Source organism: Panulirus ornatus, chromosome 23, assembly GCF_036320965.1.
Source record: "Panulirus ornatus isolate Po-2019 chromosome 23, ASM3632096v1, whole genome shotgun sequence".
Taxonomy (NCBI): Eukaryota; Metazoa; Arthropoda; class Malacostraca; order Decapoda; family Palinuridae; genus Panulirus; species Panulirus ornatus.
The window spans coordinates 5352005-5372212 of NC_092246.1; the positions used below are offsets into that span (position 1 = coordinate 5352005).

The window sequence follows — 20208 nt, forward strand, 5'->3', positions numbered from 1 at the left end:
TAGTGAAATAGAATTAAAGGTAAGAGAAACTTTTTATGATACCACTCATGCATAGATACGAACAGAACCGTTCTTATATATATATATATATATATATATATATATATATATATATATATATATATATATATATGTATATATGTGTGTGTGTGTGTGTGTGTATTTATATAGCGGAACAACGTGGGCGGAGCAAGTGGGTTAAGCCCCGCCCCCTAGAGCGAGGTAGGGTGAGGGTGGGAGACAGTCGGTCAGTGCGTGTCTGACTGGGGCTGTGTCAAGACCGCCACAGACTGGCTTTTACCACCAGTCTGTCTGTTAGTGTGTGTGTTTGTCTGTGCGCGCGCGCGCTGAGTAAAGAAAGGCCGCGGTTAACGTGAGAAGAAGAGAACCGAAAGAAAGGTATAATGTGACTTCATATGTTCGTTCTCTTGATCTCTGTGGCAAAAAAAATAGGTGTTTTTTTTTTTCTTCTCCGTATATCTTTTTTTTTGTCTTCGTATGCCCTGAAGTCCTCGCTGAGACTCGGGTGAGTACAGTGATATACCTCGTTGTCGAGAGAGCCTCGTGTTTTTGTAACCTAACGGGATTAACGGCTCTGTTGATCGTGGTGTCGTCCAAGGGGGGGGGGGGGGGGGGGGGGGGGAAGGGGAAAAAAAAGATATGTTGGAAGTTTTATCGACGCGAAAGGCAAGTTTGAAATGTTGCCCACGTCCAACCGGATGGTGGCGGAGGGGTGGGGGGAAGGAGGGGGTGTAAAGAGAGTGAAGATCACTTTTTCTGTGTGCGTTGAAATCTCCCCCGAAGTAGGAGAGTGACACCCACCTCTCTCTCTCTCTCTCTCTCTCTCTCTCTCTCTCTCTCTCTCTCTCTCTCTCTCACCACCACTACTTGTGCCCCCCTACGACCACCAGAACCTCCACCATTACCAGTATCTCCACCGCTACCTGTGCCTCCAACTCTAACAGTGGCGGAGTGTGCTTGTATATTCCCTCTAACGACCAAAGCCTTCAACACTCTGACTACCACCACCACCACCACCTTCTTCAACACTCCTTACTTCTGCTAATGCTTCTACCACGTTGCCCACTACTACTCTTCTCTCCAACGCTGCTATCTATCCCCAACATAAAAAAATAGACTAACGCTCCAACACTTTCCAGCACTGCACTCCACTATGAGTCTCACTAACAATAAATCGTATTAACTCCATCGTTCCACTGGTGTTTCATCTCTCTCCACACCCATCTTTTCTCACTCTTCATTATTGACGTCTACATATATATTTTTTATTCATACTATTCGCCATTTCCCGCGTGTGGGGGGGGGGGGGGGTTACTAGATGCTTACTTTCAGTAAGCCTATATTGTCGTCAATGAACAGAAGGAATAACAAACCCGTCGAAGATATTCTCGCTCCAAATGAGTCCCTCATTCCCCTGCTCCTGCCTGGAGTGCATCCTGCAAGAGTCCCGTAAAACTGGCAATGGGATTGTATGATGATAATATGTATAATTGCCTTTCCAACCATAGCAAGGTTGCATTAGGAACAGACTAAGAACAGCTTCTGGCTCTCATGTAGAACACATGGATAACATCTGTTCTTTAGAATTTAATATGAAGAACCGTCTCAATCTTTTTATCGCAACGTAAGATCTGAATAACTCCATTATCACTGGCTGTCCTAGCCTCTCTCCTCCCTCCACCCACTCCGCTATCTTCACTTCCAAGCACGAGACTCTCATCCCCAACACTTCCCCCGGCAACATCACTACCACCACCATCCTCCAACAACACTTCCACCAGCACACTACTCTCGACAACGCCCCACCAACATTCCCAAGACCAACACGGCCTCCAACTCTCCCTATCGGCATCAGTATTCACCACCACTCTCACTCCACCACCTCCAGCAACTCTTCCTCAGTCAGATCATAAGTGAAAACATTTTGGATGTGGTTTGGCGCGTCGGTATGCTTCATATCTGCACTCGCGGGTCTCGAACCCCCGACCACAGTGGGTGTCATGCTTTGACTGTCAGCAGCCATCACCATCACGCCATCCCTCTCCACCACAACTCTCTCTCTCTCTCTCTCTCTCTCTCTCTCTCTCTCTCTAGTGCTCGTGGTAACCTTAAAACTTATGATACTTGCCCTAACTTAGAGAGAGCGTTTCGAATACTACCTAGACTCGTCGAACATTACCAGCAACCGACCCTCCAGCAACCTACCTAACCAGCACTTACCTAACCAGCGCCCGCCCTCCCCCTACCCAATATCCCTCACTAAACAATATATTCGTCACGACTGAAGTTGGTTGTAAGACTTCAAGAAAGCTTTCGTTCATTTCTGGTCAGGAGTCAAGCACGAAAAAATTTGATTTAGTTGAGAGTGTGAGGAGGCGGTGGAGGAGGAGGAGGAGGAGGAGGTGGAGGAGGCGTAACAGGAGAAAGTCACTTGCTCCTTTACAAACCAACGGTATACTGAGCCTGGCCAAGGTAGTGGCCGTGCTAATGAACTTCTCGTCTGATACAGATGAGGGAGAGTAACAGATGGTCTGTGTTTGGATTGTATTAGACTTCGTATTAAGTGTGTTTGTACGTGTTTGTGGATATGAACACACACACACACACACACACACACACACACACAATGATACGTATATACGTTATAAAGTGTATGATCTCGTAGAAGACTACTTGGACCTTAAAACACAATATCAACACTAAGATGGAAGAGAATGTTTCTCAAATGTTTCCATATATGAAAACACCTGTGACCCAGCCTTTGCTTGCGATGAGGGTTATTCGTATATTCACGACATGAATGCTGATTCAAGACTTTGGTATTCTAGAAAGCTTGAGGATAATAAAGACTGAACGACTCGTTTCAGCCTTAAAGACTCATAACCCCCCACTCACCCCACATGTACTGAACGTCCTTCACTAAGTACAGGTTAGCCACGTATTACTCACTCATGTTCGGCGAGGTCGCTGTGGCTATTATGAAGGAGAAATGGATCATGTGTGATGGTTATTGAGGAGGGTATTAATGGAGTGTTGTGGGAGTTCAGTCTGTAGGGAGAACATAACAGGAGGAGTCCCTGTTATGTTGAGGTCCTGGCACACGTGAGGTCGTGTGTGGAGAAGGAGAGTTCCTTACTTGGTGTTTTACTGTAGTGTTAGGAAGAGGTGCTTGTGTTACGGGTTATTTGCGTAGGAGGAGAGGTTCCCACATGGGGTTTTACTGCGGTGTGATGGGAGGCGTTCATGTGATGGGCGTGTTTGAAGATCTACAAGGACAGAATATCGAATTTGTGTTTGCTTGATTTGGAATTTAATGCACGATATTTCTTTTCCATTTGCAACACTAAATATTCATAGAGATTGTAAAATCGCAATGAAATATTCTTGTCCACAACGCTTAAAATATTTGTCAATTAACTTATTCATACGTTGTCAAAGTCATATATAGTCGTGGCAACAGTAACCTGATAACCCACATAGAAGCGGTCGTTTATACAGTCAAGCTCGCGTGGTAACCCAAGGTTATATGTAAGGAAGGTGTTGTCAAGGCAGAAATGAGACGGGAGTCACTGGCGAGTATGAGGGGTCTCCAAAGCCTTAGTGGTATTCAGGGAACAAGAGCTGAGGAAGAACAGATCATCGTCAAACAACATTTTCTATGCTCAAAGTTTCGTTACTTCTCCGTGTTATGATAATGACGGTAATGGTTGTGTCGGAACATTGTGATCTTCTTCTGATATGCATCGAAATAATCCTCGATGTTTGAGCAAGATTCATGGAAGTCACGTACCTGTAAATGTGTGAGGAACAAGTCGAACACGTCATCACTCACTTTAATCGTGTCAGCTTCCTCAGATCTGTATTTGTTTTGATGTCGCTTTTCTTCTGTCGTGGTTAAGATGACACTCTAATCCTCCTCCTCTTATCCTTACATCTCACACGTTCCCTTAGCCTTATCACACAATTTCTTCATAGACTCGTTTACTTACGTCTTTTGGTATTCCTCTCTCCGTTTGAATTTTCTCTTTCCCAAGCCCGCCTTTTCTCTTGCCATAACCTACCTTTCCTCCAGTCCTGGCTAGTGTGTGCCGTGCCCTAGATATAATGCCGCCGGTGGCGACTGATCCTACCCAACCCGTCCTACCAGGGCCAACATAAGGTCTTCCCTCAGCCCCGTACCACACTCCCACCACCTCACCTCACCAGACATGATACCGTATCGTTCAGTGGGGCCTTCCCCAGACGACTACCCATCCCACCCTTACTCACCCTCGTCCGAAGACGATCTACTACCAGCACCACACACACACACACACTCCCACACACACACCCTCCCTCAAACATGGCCACTCCCTCCTCCACCATCACGACTCCAGAATCAACTCGCCACGTTTATGAGTATGACTTACGTTGACCCATAAGTGAATTATAGAATAAACATCACAAATTCACCTTGAACAGACGCCTTGGTTATCTTGGATGAGCCTGAGGCGCGTCTCATCCTACGGGGGATAGTGTGGGGTATTACCCCCCGAGCCCTCCACTTAGCCTCGTAGCTTGTCCTACTCATCTCAGTTATGATCTGATATCTGTCCTCCAGGCCGGCCTACCTCCCGTTACCCAGCGTCTGTGGTTGCCAGTATTCTCGACGCGTGGACTCCCGTCGATACAGCGACCTTTACCGGGCCCGGTGTGAGGCACGCAATATGTTGTGGCGGAGGTGAGGATGGAGGGTGGGGCTGTGTCCTGGAGGGGTGGGAGACCTATAAGGGTCCAGGGCAGGAGGAGGAAAAAAAATGACCCTGTGGAACCGGTATTATTTTAGGAACGACGGGGAGGTCGTGACATTTTGGTGTCGCTGAGGGTAATGACGACAGAGGTACGGGGAAACGAAGAGGAACAGATGAGAAAACTAGAGAGAGAAAAGCGCTCATCGAATAATGATTATCATGGGCAAAAGACACATAATGAATACAGGCCAATGAAAGACGTGTCGAGCAGCCTAAGTAGATACTTCATTTGCTCTGGGAAAGTACGTAGCTTGAGTGAGGTTATATTTGCTGTATTTGTTACGAAGTCTTTTGTAACTGTCAGAAAGTTATAGGATTATACACGCACTGATGTGAAAATAAACATCTCTAGACTTCTCAATAATATATACACGTATAGAAAGAAGTTGATATAAACATTTAAGTGAATAAACACTTGAATGAATAAGTGTGTACGTGTTATACGTCTGGCAGTGAAGCATGACAAGAAGCTCCCAGTCGTTTAAGCCTACAAAACGTAACTTGGATACATATTACGTATATAAAACCGTCTGAAGTATGTCAGGTATATCGCCAACTATCATCACATGATTTCTAGATGGAAAAAAAGAAAAAAGAGCTCAAGGACAGTGAGGCTACGATTAGCAACAATCACTAAACGACCGTTAACCGTGACGTACGAGAGTGTTCTCCAGCACTTTGAATCGCTGCGTCGCCACGTCCTACTGAGTTTTTGTGTGTGGCAAACGATCAGCTGTCTCCACCTCACGTCTTGGTAGACACCTACTGTGGTCTCGTCCGGGTTGAAACACAGACTGGGCTGACATGGGCCGTATGTTTCTCTTTGTTTTCATGGGTTTTTTTTTCTCCCCCCGTCATCTTTTGTGCGGTGTCGAACCGAACCAGTCAAGGGCGTCCCCCCTTTTGCTACTCCACTGAGACAAGGGTAGAGGTGTCGCCGGAATAACCAGTTTCACGAGAATAGGCGAATAATTATATCCTCTGAACTGCTAATGTGTGAGTGTTATATGTTCCAGCTTAACTTAAGAGATGATGAACCTTGAATGATTTCCTGCTTACAGTTGTATCTCTGAGGGTTTTTTTTTGTGGTATTGCTCCCTAGTGATGACTATTTCCTACGTCTTCTAAATGACCTCTGCTCTATAGCTGTATTATACAACCCTACATGATTTCACCCTATCCCCTACAGCTTATGTTTTTTTTCCCTCCCTTCTGTGTAGTTTCTTACTTAAATAGACACAGGTAGTGATTACAAGTCTTGGGCCTAACGCAAGTACCAGCGGCGTATATGAAAAGGGGACTTGAGGTGAGGCCTATTTCTCGCTTCCTTGTAAACTCACACAGCCTACCCGTCTCGTAAGGTCCGAACCGATCGGTGACGAACGACACTGTCTTGTTCATGATAGGTCATATGGTAAAGGTGAACTGGCTTGATGGTAGTTAATCAAATGTCTTTTAAAGTTTCTGCGTCATTATTGTTATCATCGTCATTATTTTTGATGTTTTTGTCGTTGTTATATGTATCTTTACGGAAAGTTTGGTGTTCCTTAGGTATTTTGTTGGTGCCCACGTGGTTCAGTGGTTTACGGTATCAAGTTCCGAGTGACACACATCCTCTCCAACCACACAGCTTGTCTTCACCTCACACGAGGTAACTCCCACCCGAAAAAAAAACAAAATTATGTAAATCCTGACCCATTACCACACACGAGGTAATCCCATCACCATGCTCCAGCCTACTCATCATCCTATCGTCAAGCACTGCCAACACCCACGCCAACAGACACCAGTCTGTCTGTCTGCCCAATGTTCACCGCAACTCAACCACGGACCGTTCCTCCCTCCCTCTGTTCCTCCTCTTTCCCCTGCTCCTCCACGCACCGTTCCTCCTCCCTCCCTCCCCCTATTCCTCCACCCCGCACCGTTCCTCCTCCCTGTGTTATGTTTCTGCCTGCGGTGGTCTCCTCCCAGTCGTACTAAGTCCATTCCCGTTGTGACCCGTTCGTGCTTGGGCCGGGCCGGGCCAGCGCCCGCCTATCACTGGGTCGCCCCGCCCATACCCAGGATGGCTCGCCCGTGCGCCAAGCGTCCCGCCCAGGGAATCAGTAACCTTGGGGAGTGAGGCTGCCCCGACTTGCTCTAAATGTCAGCACTCTGTTGCCGGTGTGATAATTACCACCCACCTCTCTCAACCTGGCTGACAGGATGGATACGTAACACACGAGACGTGGCGGTAATCAGCCACGTCCCTTTCATACTGATGTACAGAATGAGAACTGAGAGAGATTCTACAGGCTCTGGTAGCTGCTACAGACGAGGGGTTTATGTAGGTTTTATATGATAAGAAGTGTCCCAATATCTTTCATATGTGTTTCATATATCGCTAGAGTCATATAGTTGTTCCCTGAATGTAAGAAAAGAAAAACCGTATAGAATTATAGTGTGAAAAAAATTCTCTAATCCAGACTACTTAACACTTACAAATTGAGATTATGATCCACTTACAGGCGGCTCAATTCGAACAGATTATGACTAAGTGTTGTGTACCGTATTAAGATACTGTTGTTGTTTACATACTAGATGGCGTGGTACACAATTCTGACCCTCTGGTTAAGCTCATGAAACATGGATTTCCATACATGATCATGGGGGCTTGGTTTCACCACCCCCATCATGGCACATTGGTGTGACCTCTGGTCACGACACATGCATTTACTTGGACGGACTGTACCACCTGGTCACTGGTACACAGGGGGTACCACTTGCCCAATGGTACAAGGGGGTACCTTTTACCCCCTGGTTCGAGGGAGCGCCCCTTCTTGCCCCTTGGTATATGGAGTGCACCTTTGCTCCACGATATATGGACTTTACCCCTTTCCTTTAGTACACGTGTTGTAAACCTTCTTACTTGTATATTGGTTGTACATTTTGCCCCTAGTATGTGGGTTGTACATTTTGCCCCTAGTATGTGGGTTGTACATTTTGCTCCTAGTATGTGGGTTGTACATTTTGCCCCTAGTATGTGGGTTGTACAATTTGTCCCTAGTATGTGGGTTGTACATTTTGCCCCTAGTATGTGGGTTGTACATTTTGCTCCTAGTATGTGGGTTGTACATTTTGCTCCTAGTATGTGGGTTGTACAATTTGCCCCTAGTATGTGGGTTGTACAATTTGCCCCTAGTATGTGGGTTGTACATTTTGCCCCTAGTATGTGGGTTGTACATTTTGCTCCTAGTATGTGGGTTGTACATTTTGCCCCTAGTATGTGGGTTGTACAATTTGCCCCTAGTATGTGGGTTGTACAATTTGTCCCTAGTATGTGGGTTGTACATTTTGCTCCTAGTATGTGGGTTGTACATTTTGCCCCTAGTATGTGGGTTGTACAATTTGCCCCTAGTATGTGGGTTGTACATATCTCCCCCTTACATATGGGTTGCATTTGCTGACCCTAGTACATGAGTTGTACATGTCGCCCCTTCGCACATGGGTTGTATATTTTGCTCCATAGTAAATGGGTTGTTCCTCTCGCCCCTTTACACATGGGTTGTCAGTGATGCCAACTTTAAGCGTTAACTCCACCGGACGAGCACAATTCACTAGAATCATGCAGTCATTTTTAAAGAAATTAGGAATCGGATATGTAAATTCTGATGTTCTTCAAGTTGCTTTTACGAACTTGTGTGTCAACCCTTGTGGTAGAATGTATCAGGATGTCTGTATTCTGAAATGGGTCTTAGAATATTGTAAGGATTTACGTTTTTTGTAGAGTGTATATCAGAACTGAAAAATGAAAAAAGAAATGTTATATATTATTGCCCCTTCATTTCGTTTCATATAACGATTGTTATCACGGGTAATAGACGATTAGGTCAAAAGGGAGAACAAGAGGAGGAGAACATCTGGTTATCCAGGTGTTCAAACGAAGGCCAGGGGAGGGGGGGGGAAACCCCCATTAAGAACTAGTTTCAATAGAGCAAAAAAAAGGAAGAAAATCTCCTTTTCTAAATATTGATACGAGAGAACCTGCACTGAGCAGGCAAGCAAGCTCTCCTTCTTCCTCCTCCCCCCCAACTGCTCTTACCCGGTTTCACGTCCTCCTCCTCCTCCTCCTCCTCCCGGCTCCCGTCACCTTCCCCCAGACTCGGGGTGTCTGGGTTTTCAGGCCACAGGGATGTAGCGGTTTCGAACCCGTTGTCCTTGTGATCAGTTAGGCTTTATTCTGGACGTCCTGGGCTCCATGCGCTTGCCTGCTTGCTTGTCTCCTGGCCTGCCAGCCTGCCTGCTTGCCTGCCTGCCAACTTCGTCCACCTCTGTATTGCTCCTTCCAGAAGACCTTGGCTGGAGTCTGACTTGGCGTCCGTGGTTGTGACGCTGTCAAGTATTTAGGGGAGGGCTTCGTTTTAATGTGTTTCGCCTTTATTTGGATATGTCTAGGCTTTATTTTGATGATTTTAGACTTTATTTGGACGTTTTTAAGCTTTACTTTGATTCTTTATGCTTTATGTTGATTTATTCTTATGGGTTTATTGTATAGCCTAAATGGCTTTGTCGTTGTTAATGTCTGTGGGTTTGTTAATTGTGTCTTTAGTTTTCTCAACAAGTTTATGAGGAATTATCATTACCTGTTTATGTGGCTTTCTTATCACTGTCTGTGTCTTTGTTGTTACTCAGTTTGGCTATGATATGACCAGTATCTGTAGCTTTGTTTTTACTAGGAACCGTGGCTATGTTATTACAGGTGTCTATGATTTTGTCAGTGTCTGTGCTTCGTTATTTCAAGTCGGTATATGTGTGTGTGTGTGTGTGTGTGTGTGTGTGTGTGTGTGTGTGTGTCCTTGGCTTAAGTTGCATACCCATTCATCGACCAACCTCAAAGGGAAGGATAATCGTCTGGGCTGGGTATAAACTGGCAACCTAGTACAGAACTCGAACGTGGGTCCAATGACACGTGGGTCACAACGATAACTGTTGTACTGAGGCTTATGTATTCACGTGGGTGTTTGCATGTGTCTGTGTACCTGAATGCATCAAACTTGGTAGCTCTTCTTTGAGTTAGTATGAACCGTGCAAATTCTTTTTCACAGAAATAGACGTAATGTAGCAAGTTCTGGGAATCTGACACTTTCGATTCGGCAATAAAGTGATTTGATCTCCTCCACATTGAATTGGGACAGACTAAACGCATTCCAAGCCAGTTATGAATGCGCTGGTGCTGTTCGTTTTTAATTGTGCATAAGTCCTTCAGTCCCTCCAGACAAAAAGGGTTAAGTCCCTTCTTTTTTGTGTGTCGGTCTCGTCTCTACAGAGCCTCTGCCAATTAACTGTAGTTTCGCCACTGAATGTGGTTTAAGGATACAAGACATGTGTACCCTCCACGGTCCATCGAGATCCATCTAACGATAAAGAATAATTTGTTAAGTAATAGCCTGAAATCCTTCACGCCAGAGCTTGCTACAGGTACCTGCATAAAACATCTCAATGGATCTTAAAGTTCAACTTGGAAAGATTTCCTCCTCCCCCCCATCCCGAAGAAAAAGATCGCAGAACGTTACGGTACTTCACGAAGAAGCTGATCCACAATATCGTTGGCAGTGAACGAAGAGGACTGATGTCAATCACTAGCCTAGTATGAGAAAGCCAACAGTGCCAGAGCAGTGCTGTCGTGGGCTCCATCCTACCAGCGTCTGACTGATCCTCCACAACACCATGTAACTAGAGAGTACGAAAATAATGTAGGTCTCGGAAGTACTTCGTGAGGCTATCGCTCGACTCAAGAGCTCTCCCTGCATCACGTAGAAGACAAGGTGCTGAAGGTCAGAAAAAGACGTGCATGACCACGTAGCTCATGCCTCTCTCCAGGAACATAAAAGCTGAAAGTATATCAGTCCATTTGGGTCCCTCTGGTCTCTAACCCATTTTCAGCTGGCGAGATGATACGCTTCTTTAGTTGTAGTGTCACTTCGAGTCGTCACTACATCTATAACGACAGGATTATTCGTTATTTCATGCAGTAAATATCGATTAGGATAAGAATAGAAGTCGTTCAAAATGACGCAAGCTTAAGCCCTATCTTCTAAACACGCATTGCAGACTCGTGGGTCGAGATGCAACAAGAATCCACATTTCTGGTTTTCTTAGTAATCGCGATTTTCGACGACGCACGAATGCTTCCCACCTTCCCCCTCTCCCTCTCACCTTTCCACTGGCAGAGACCTGAGGTTTCTTTCCCCATGACCGTCTGGTGAGCTCTGTTCCTTGGCGAGTCATATCATGGCTCACATCACCTGGGAGGTCACTACAGCTTGCATTACCAAATGACTTTGTCCTTCCTCTGTGTGTGTGTGTGTCTGCCGCCTGCATCACTAAGCAAGTCTTGTCTTCGTCTGCGTTTTAAAACAAATCTATCTATTTTGGGTTTATATATATATATATATATATATATATATATATATATATATATATATATATATATATATATATATAATGGCGTAAGCATAGTTCTTTGTATCGCCTTGCTCGTGTGTTTTTGGTTCATATTCAAATATTTATATGAGCAAGTCGAACGTCGACGGGTAAGATATGATCATATGAAAAATAGATTTTGTTTAGTGTTTTCATAATTTTTCTGTTTCGTTTATCACATCATCTCTTGCCCTGTGTTGTTTTCATTGCCCCCTCGTCGTCAATGTTTCATATTTTTTCTCATGTAAATCGAAGCGGCAAAATACATCTGATACCCAGTACTAAAGATAATGTGAAGAAAACTAGATTTTTTTGATTAATATGGAATTGTAAAGCAATGATCCAAGATGTATCGTAACTTACGTATATGTTTAGGCTGCGTCTCGTTTACCTAATGCCCATACATCTCTGACGTGCAAACTATGACTTCCCTGGCTACATCCCATATCTACCTTCATACTGTCATCTCGCTTACCTAAAGACCAAACCTCACTTACCTTCATTCTACACTTCATTTACCTTCATACCTCACCTCACTTACCTTCAGACCATACTTCACCCACCTAGAGCCTCACTGACCCAAAGACCATACCTCACTTCTTACCACACCTCACTTACCCTCATACCTCAACTCACTTACCTTCAGCCCACACCTCACTTGCCTTCAGACCAGTTTCATCTGGTTGAGAATACATCCAGAACCACAGTCCAGTTAGTTTCAAATTACTAGATCTCAAATACGTTCAAGTTCCATTCATTTTTCTTTCAAAATGACCTCGTTAGCTGTAACGTACTATCCACGTATGAAACAAGACAACAGTCGAAGTATCTTCAAGCTACACTTCATCAAATTATCAAACTAGAACTAAGTTTTGTCCAATTTCCAAACTACGTTCACTCCGCAACAGAAATACGTTCAAGCCTCAACCCCGTTCCGTTCAGTGCGACGGTCCAGAAGAGGAGCTACCTCAATGTGACCTTGGGGGACTTACCAATCCCCGCGCCAATCCCCAGTCCCCAGCACGGGATAGTCCTTGACCTTATAAGGCCAGGAAGGAATGCCGGAACTTGCACTCCTTGTCTGTCACCTTAACGTACCACGTCAACAGGAACGCTTGGGAACGGAACATTGTTTCTTCTTCTTCTTCTCCTTCTTCTTCTTCTTCTTCTTCTTCTTCCTCTTCTCGTAAGAAGACAAAGCAGATTGTTACAAACTTGCGACCGACCCCCCTGAGCGGAAATTGTGTTCGTCTTATGAACAACGAATCAAAGTGCATTTAAAGTTACAAACAAACAACAAGTGGTTATGCCACCTTAGTTGATAATCACGAGACATGCGTGACAACTGGGCAGAAGGGAACACTAAACTACCACCTGGACACTTAATTATGCAGCCCTTAAGTTACTCGTTACTAATGTGCTATGACAGACTACTACAAGAACACAATAAGGGCATGACACACACTTTAGATATGACTGGACATGAATGTGGTATGCCACCAGGGTACTACCCAGCCTGAAGGAGCATGACACTCACATATCATCCATCACTGTCATGACAGACTATACGTTCAAGATACTCCAACGCTTCTTAAAACATTACAGTGATAAATGACAATGAAATATATTCGTTCGATCGTGTCTCGTGGTAGATATTTCTAAATGCGTTATACGTCCGTGTTTCACTACATTATTCAGCTGTACGTGCATCGCTATAGTCTTCTCTCGTTTCACATCACGACTATGTACGAAACGTATTGTGGCAGTCACCTCTTGAAAAGAGCTCGAAGGCAAGAAAACGGGATCGAGTTCCGTTTAGCGTAAGAAAAAGAAGAAAAAAAAAGGGAAGTGAAACTGTTTTCGTATCTGTTGTAGTTGGCGAGACTGGTTCTGACGCGGAAGGTGAGAAGCTGCTCCCATCTGGTGGTGGCTGTAGGAAGGCCGGCGGGAGGGAGGACTTCCGTAGGGCGTGGTGACCGCTCATGCTGGACGATGTGCCAAGACGGAAATAGATAGCCACGATAGTGTTATAGCTATGACGACGTCAGTCATTCTATATAAGCTTATAGCTTTTACATCAGCCATTCCAGTGACGAGTAAGGTATCAAATTAGACTATCAAAAGGGTTGAAGTGATAGAGAATTGAAGACGAAAGAGGAATAATCTTAGATCATTTTTTTAAAGGTGGTAAAAATCCTGACATTGACAGAAAAAAACTTAAGTCATAGGTGCAGATATTTCTAGGACACCTTGTGCAAGATGAAGTACTCTTGAATCGTTTACAGAAAGAAATGCAACAGCAGTTCCTTGTGGTCAGATTGCACGGAAAAAGAAACAAAACCATCCCAGACACGCCACAACAGACACTGAACTGTAACAATCATTTACGACAAGACGCGATTGTTGCCATGATGTGTTTGTGTGGGGGACACACACTGGACCATTTATGTACAACGCTCGTGGGACTCGGGTTAGTGAGGACTGAGGAGAAAGGGGGGGATTCGACGGAGGACTTTTGATCACCACTCCCGCCACAGTGGCAACCTTGGAGTCCTTTTGTTTGGGTTTGGGGTGAGGTTCAGTGCTGGCGTGTGTATACACCACGTTCATTTCTCTCTCTCTCTCTCTCTCTCTCTCTCTCTCTCTCTCTCTCTCTCTCTCTCTGTAACAAACCCTTGCAAAATACAGTAATGGTTATCATTCATTGATTATCGGCAGGTGGTTACAGCTGGAAGTTATGATGCATCACGTACCGAAAGACAATAAAAAAAAGATTTGCCAGTGAGTCTTTAACGATGAATCGAAGTGTCAACTATATGTATGCTTGAGTATTCATACGTTAAGCCAGTCAATTATTTGCATGCGTGTGCATTCATATATGCTAAGGCAATCAAACCATCCCTGGGAGGAAAAGACTCGGGTCTCTATTGATTAAATTTCATCATCATGAACACTTCATTGATATTTGTCTCGTCTCCCCAAACTCACTCACAGCCGAAGAGAAAATAAATACCAAATATAACAAGGCATCTTGAGAGTCCATCTCGCTTATTGGACAATCGAAGGCTAATGATAATCCAGCTGTGAATGACCATTTCAAGATAATTTAGCCACTATTGTGATCCAGCGCTTACTCTCCATGACATGAAACGGTGCTTTCAAGGGGAGTGGTGATGACGTGGGTGTAGTTCAGGGGGGCCAGAGAAGCATCTATTGGTCGAGGAAGAGGGAGAGAGGAGGGTTGTTATAGGTGTAGATGATGGGGTGCGGAAGGTCACTGTTCACCGTAGACACATATTTGGATTTAAGGGTAAGGTGGTCGCGACACTGGCTCTCCCAGAGTAAGGGGGTCGCGATACTGCTCTCCCAGAGTAAGGGGGTCGCGACACTGCTCTCCCAGAGTAAGGGGGTCGCGACACTGGCTCTCCCAGAGTAAGGGGGTCGCGACACTGCTCTCCCAGAGTAAGGGGGTCGCGACACTGGCTCTCCCAGAGTAAGGGGGTCGCGACACTGCTCTCCCAGAGTAAGGGGGTCGCGACACTGGCTCTCCCAGAGTAAGGGGGTCGCGACACTGGCTCTCCCAGAGTAAGGGGGTCGCGACACTGGCTCTCCCAGAGTAAGGGGGTCGCGACACTGCTCTCCCAGAGTAAGGGGGTCGCGACACATCGCCTGTTGACTCTTGCGTATTGATATGGTATCTGCTTGTCGTATTTCTCTGACGACTATATCTGTAAGATAAATAGTAATGTACTTTATAATGACTTCCGGATAGATTACAGATATAGAATTGTATCTGTGTGTGTGTGTGTGTGTGTGTGTGTGTGTGTGTGCGTGCGTGTGTGTGTGTGTTAGATCATCGCTAACCTGAGCTTAAGTACCCAATTTTATCGACCATCCCCGAGGAGATGACGACCACCTGGGTGAACAGCAGGTCGACTTCCCCGCCCAGGATTCGAACCCCATGCGGGGCCAGCACCCACGGCGGGCCCGTGGATGCTCCATGGTTGGTAACGTTAACCACTACACCACGGGGACCCGTCCGTCGTTCTTCGTCTTCGTTTTTGTACCGATGAATCACTACCGTGTTCATTATCACCTCCTTTGCTTGACGACCTTGATGATGTTTTACAGTGCATTTTTGACTCGCTCATTGACATCCTGGAGCGTTTGGGTTGGCAGGAACGGTCAGTTGCAGGAGGTGGGATGACAATGAGTGCTGAGCTGGTCACGAAGACCTTAAGACCCAGCGAGGAGGGGTAGTAGGCGTGATAAGGGCGCGTTTGCGTACCTCATGACTACCTTACACAAAAGCTAGATGAGGTGAAGAATTGTCAAGATATTTTGCGAAATCAGTAGCCTTAAAAGTGAATATTACCGAGGTTGTTTGTCTGATGGTTAATGTTTATGTTTTACCGAAGGGTGGGCCTCTGTTTGCGATGGAGAAGCGTGATCCTTTGTGAGTTATACCCGTCTTTTCAGCTGGGAAAGTGGCGGTGTGACTTATACCCCCTGAACTGGTAATGGCTAGGTGTGGCTGGATGTGGTCAGGCATACCTGGGAAGGGCGTGGGTGATCGTGACGACGTGGACACAAGAGCACGAGCACAGGGCGTGTAACATCAGCCTGCCCGAGCCCTCTTGAAGGCCGACTGGGCTAGTCGAACAGGATTGAAATATTTGTCGCGTCTCAGTAAAGGCATAGCATTCCAGCCTTAATTTTACTGAGCACCTCCCTGGTTATTCCCTCAACCTTTTAGACTCCCATTTCTAGTGTCAGCAAAGGCTATGAGGACCTCTTGCGTTCACTCCCTCCTCGGGTCAAATCTTTCGCCATCTCATTGTCACCAGCTCGTAAACAAACAAGAGCCTCGGGAGGCAACAGGAGTGTGGGGCGGAAGGGCAGCTCTGGGGTCAACTGTGGTACAAGACATTTACATGACTGATGCACTGCAAACTTTGCTCTCGGCCTGTTAAAGAGCAACTGCCAGTTTCATCGCCTATGTTGGTCAGGGGGATCGGTAACATGATTTAAACGGTCGAAGACAAGCACGACAACAAAGGGAAAGTATAATATATTAACCAGTTTTTGCTGATGCTCATTTTTTTTTCTTTTTCGTTGTTGGTGGAAACCGAAGCGTGACCCCCCTTCACGAGCGCACGCGTGCTGTTGTTACTGTTCGGGTGGGGTGTGAGCTGGTATTACCGGGCCTTCCCCCCTGCAGCCAGATCCTCTCAGGGAAGAGCGTCGTGAAGGTCTTGCGCGCACCCACCCACACCCATCCCACTACACGGGAACTTCCCTCCTCTGGGATGCTAACCAGGCGTCCTCCGAACTCACGATAAGTTATCATCGAAGTCCGTACTGACGAGGTGGGACAAACTACCAAAAGGGAAGCGCTAATATTAGCAGTTTATGCTCAAGATGTGGATATCTCTAGAAACATAAGCAAAGCAGTTAAGTTTGGCTGATACGACTTGACAAATAGGAGTACAGAAGAAGAGGAGAGAGATGGCGTACAGATGAGAAAATGGAAAAGGATGAAAAACTTAAGATATAGGGAGTGATACAAGTATGAATAATGGTGATATAGAAATGACAAAAGACATAAAGATCGAACAATGAGGAGAAGGAAAGAAAATAATGATATTTAAAGAAATAACAAAGATGTTTGAGAGCTTTACAAGCTTTAGAACAACATCCCTCACACGATGGTCCCTGGCTCACTGTCGCTTCCTCACAGGAGCGTGTATCACTCAGAGATCAAAACATACAACGAGATAAATTACGACGACCAACCTCCAGAGAGAGACTCTCCATTATCCACATAATAGCATGTAAACGGTTACGTCACTAAATTGCCACCATAACTACAACAGGTTCTTTGTTGTCAATGTTCGCATGAGAGCAGAGTTGTACTCACAGCTCCTCTTTAGGTTACTATTTTTGCTTCCTTTCCTCTGCTTCTTTTCTTTGTTTTCCTCTACCGTCTTCATGTCTCTCCTTCACTTGCTTCTGTCTCTCCACTATGATCGTCATCTCTCGTTCGATCATCTATGTCTCTCTCTGAATTTCTCTCCATCGCCTTAATCTCCTCATTTCCTTCTGCCTCTCTCTTTTCATCTCCTTCTTCACTGCTCTGTCTCCTCGAACACCTCCAGCCTGTTCTTCCATCACTTCTGTCTCCTCCTGTCACTTCTGTTTTTCCCCCGTCACCACCAACCATCTCTTCGTCTTCCAACTTTGTCTCGCTACCCATAATTCCATCTAGCCTTCCATCTCTTCATTCACATCCATCACTATGTCCATTTCTCCAACATTAATTTTCCATGTGGAAGACAAAGAAAAGTAGCACAGGTAGAGTAGAAAACTGTACCTTCCTTGCAATATCTTCATCTCTCCCTCCATCACGCAATCTCTTCTCCCATTACCTCTATCTTTCCCTCCATCACCTCCATCTCTCCCTCCACCACACTCTGTTTTTCCTCGGAAGCCTTTCCATCACACCTACTGTTCTCCTGCCACCGTTGGCAACAGCGGATTTCTCTCTCGTGGATTTTCCTGACTAAAACATTTTTTGTAATCATGCCAGACGGGTGGCTACCCAGACTGGCCAGACCAGCAAACCAGTACGTGTTCTGTTCTCCATTGCCTTAAGGTCTGAAGGTCCCAGACGTTAGCATAAAGATGGCCAACCGGAAATTGTTGTCTGTAATGCTATGTGTACTACCTGTTGCCTTCAAGGTCAATACGACATATCATAAAGGTCAGTTAACCTTAGAACTGAGCCAGGTTCCGTGTTATTCCTAATAACATATTGGGAGCTACTTCCCATATCTTTTTCTTCTGTTGAATGATTCGTACCTTTGAACCAGAATCGGATGAGATGATGATAGTGTCTAACTGAGAATGATCATTTATATATATACATTCCTGGTACCCTTACACTGTAGACGGGGTTAAGCTAAGATAGAACCCTGTAAACCGTAAAGTCTTATAAGATCCTGAAATTGTGCAAGAGCGGAGCACCGTTGGTTGGTTGAACTTTATACCAAGAGGGCGTCCTTCCTTGGGGAGCAGGTGCGGTGGGTGCCCTAGTTCCTGCACTGGCGGGGGCCCCGCACGACTCCTACCATCACCTCTGTACCGCCCTTCCGCACACCTATCCTGCCTGACTCCATTATATCATCTACAGTTTCCTGCGTCTTCCGCATCATCACAGTCTCCTGTCAGCACCTCTTGCTTGTGCATCATATCCGCCGCTATCAGTCGTTTATGTCTTAAGATTTGAATGCAGCTACAATCTCGTCGCGACTCGTGAAAGAAAGAAAAAAAGAGAATGAAGTTAATGCTACCGTAATGTCGCCTTTGGTGATATCTTCAAGTTTAACCTCATTCTCCAGCAGCTCACTTTTTCCCGAACGACCACTTTCCAGATTTCACTCATCTCCCTTGCTATCGTTTCCTCCCTCACCATCGTGTCCATGTTTAACTCTCTCCATCACGGCCATCTTCGCCTTTGCCCACATCGCTCCTATCTACAAACCACTCCTCCATCTTCGCCTCCGCCACTCCATCTACATCCTCCACCCGTACTCCACCTACCTCCACAACCTCTTGCATTTCACGTTGACACAGTAAAAGAGACACCTCCCTCTTCCTGATGCCTCCATCACAGGGTAACCAGTGGACTTGGGGGTAAAACGGAAATATCAGAGACAATATTCCAGGGATGGGCTGGATGGGCATCTTTGATTGCGACAGACATCACAGGACACTCGCTTCTGGACGAGTTCCCACTGCATTAAACGTTACACTTCGAGGGAATTCCTCCCATAAATGTTGTTCTCTCCCTTTATAAAAACTCCGTAACATGAATGTCATTGCATAGAAAAAACCTCTTGGAGATTACTCTCAAAAATCCCTCCCTCCAAAGGAATCTTTTCACTGGAAGTTGACTGTCTTCACACAAAGAAAATCCTCCCGAGAGAGGAATCCAGTCTCTTGAGCATCCCCGTGACAGCATCAGGTCAGCATCCTGAACCTTAGCTCAAAATGGCAGGTCTTCTTGTCTTTTATTTCTCCGCTCAGCATCGTCAGGAGTCACGCTCCTGAAGCATCCATCCTATCTTCGTGCTCACCTCCTCCCGGTCTCTTCTTGTTCTCAGAGAGCATTCCTTCGCCGTTAGCTTTCCATGGAAGGAGAATAGCTTTTTCTGGGAGGAGGGAGCTGGCGACCTCATCTGTAGCCTCTCACGAACTTGCCCGCTGGAGCCTGAGGGTGCAGCAGGAGCAGGGGACTGAGGGTCGTCTGGTCATGATAATGTTACCCTCCCGCTAGCAGGTCGCACACATTCCATATATGCTCGATACTGTAACACAGGAAGTGGTCCTCTTATTATGTGACCCGGGTTCATAAACGTCCTTGCTGCATCGTTTAGGATGGAATGTCGGCGGTATATATATATATATATATATATATATATATATATATATATATATATATATATATATGTGTGTGTGTGTGTACTTGAAAAGTTTCTATAACAAAGTGGCCGGCCAATGAGCTACTTTCATGTTGAAGTGACCTGGAGACAACTGGTGTTTTCTCTCTCTTTCTCTCTCGTCGTGAAGACAATACAAGTTTTTAGTCTAGTTCCATCAGTGCCCCGCTGCTCTCACCTTTCTTTCCCCCCGCTAGAGAATAATACTCTCTCTCTCTCTCTCTCTCTCTCTCTCTCTCTCTCTCTCTCTCTCCCTCTCCCTCTCTGATGAACTCCTTGCAACAATACGTGCACCCATTTTCTGCCTCAGTGCCTCACAAGGATACATTCGTTGCTCTCTTAGTTTTTCGTCACTGGACCAGACTGGCTCCAAACGTGTTGAACTGTTTCCTACCGACCTAGGATCTAGGGGTGAGCTGGTTAGGGTCGCTCCC

The 20208-nt window shown here is 45.6% G+C and overlaps 1 protein-coding gene across 1 annotated transcript in view; it reads left to right on the forward strand.

The window, feature by feature from the left end:
* Positions 1-251: 251 nt before the first annotated feature.
* Positions 252-20208, forward strand: part of Cda5 (Chitin deacetylase-like 5) — a 196226-nt gene continuing 176269 nt past the window's right edge. Inside the window, exon 1 of the mRNA XM_071676456.1 lies at positions 252-399. The gene's annotated coding sequence lies outside the window, so the exon portion shown is untranslated. The remainder of the gene's footprint in view (positions 400-20208) is intronic.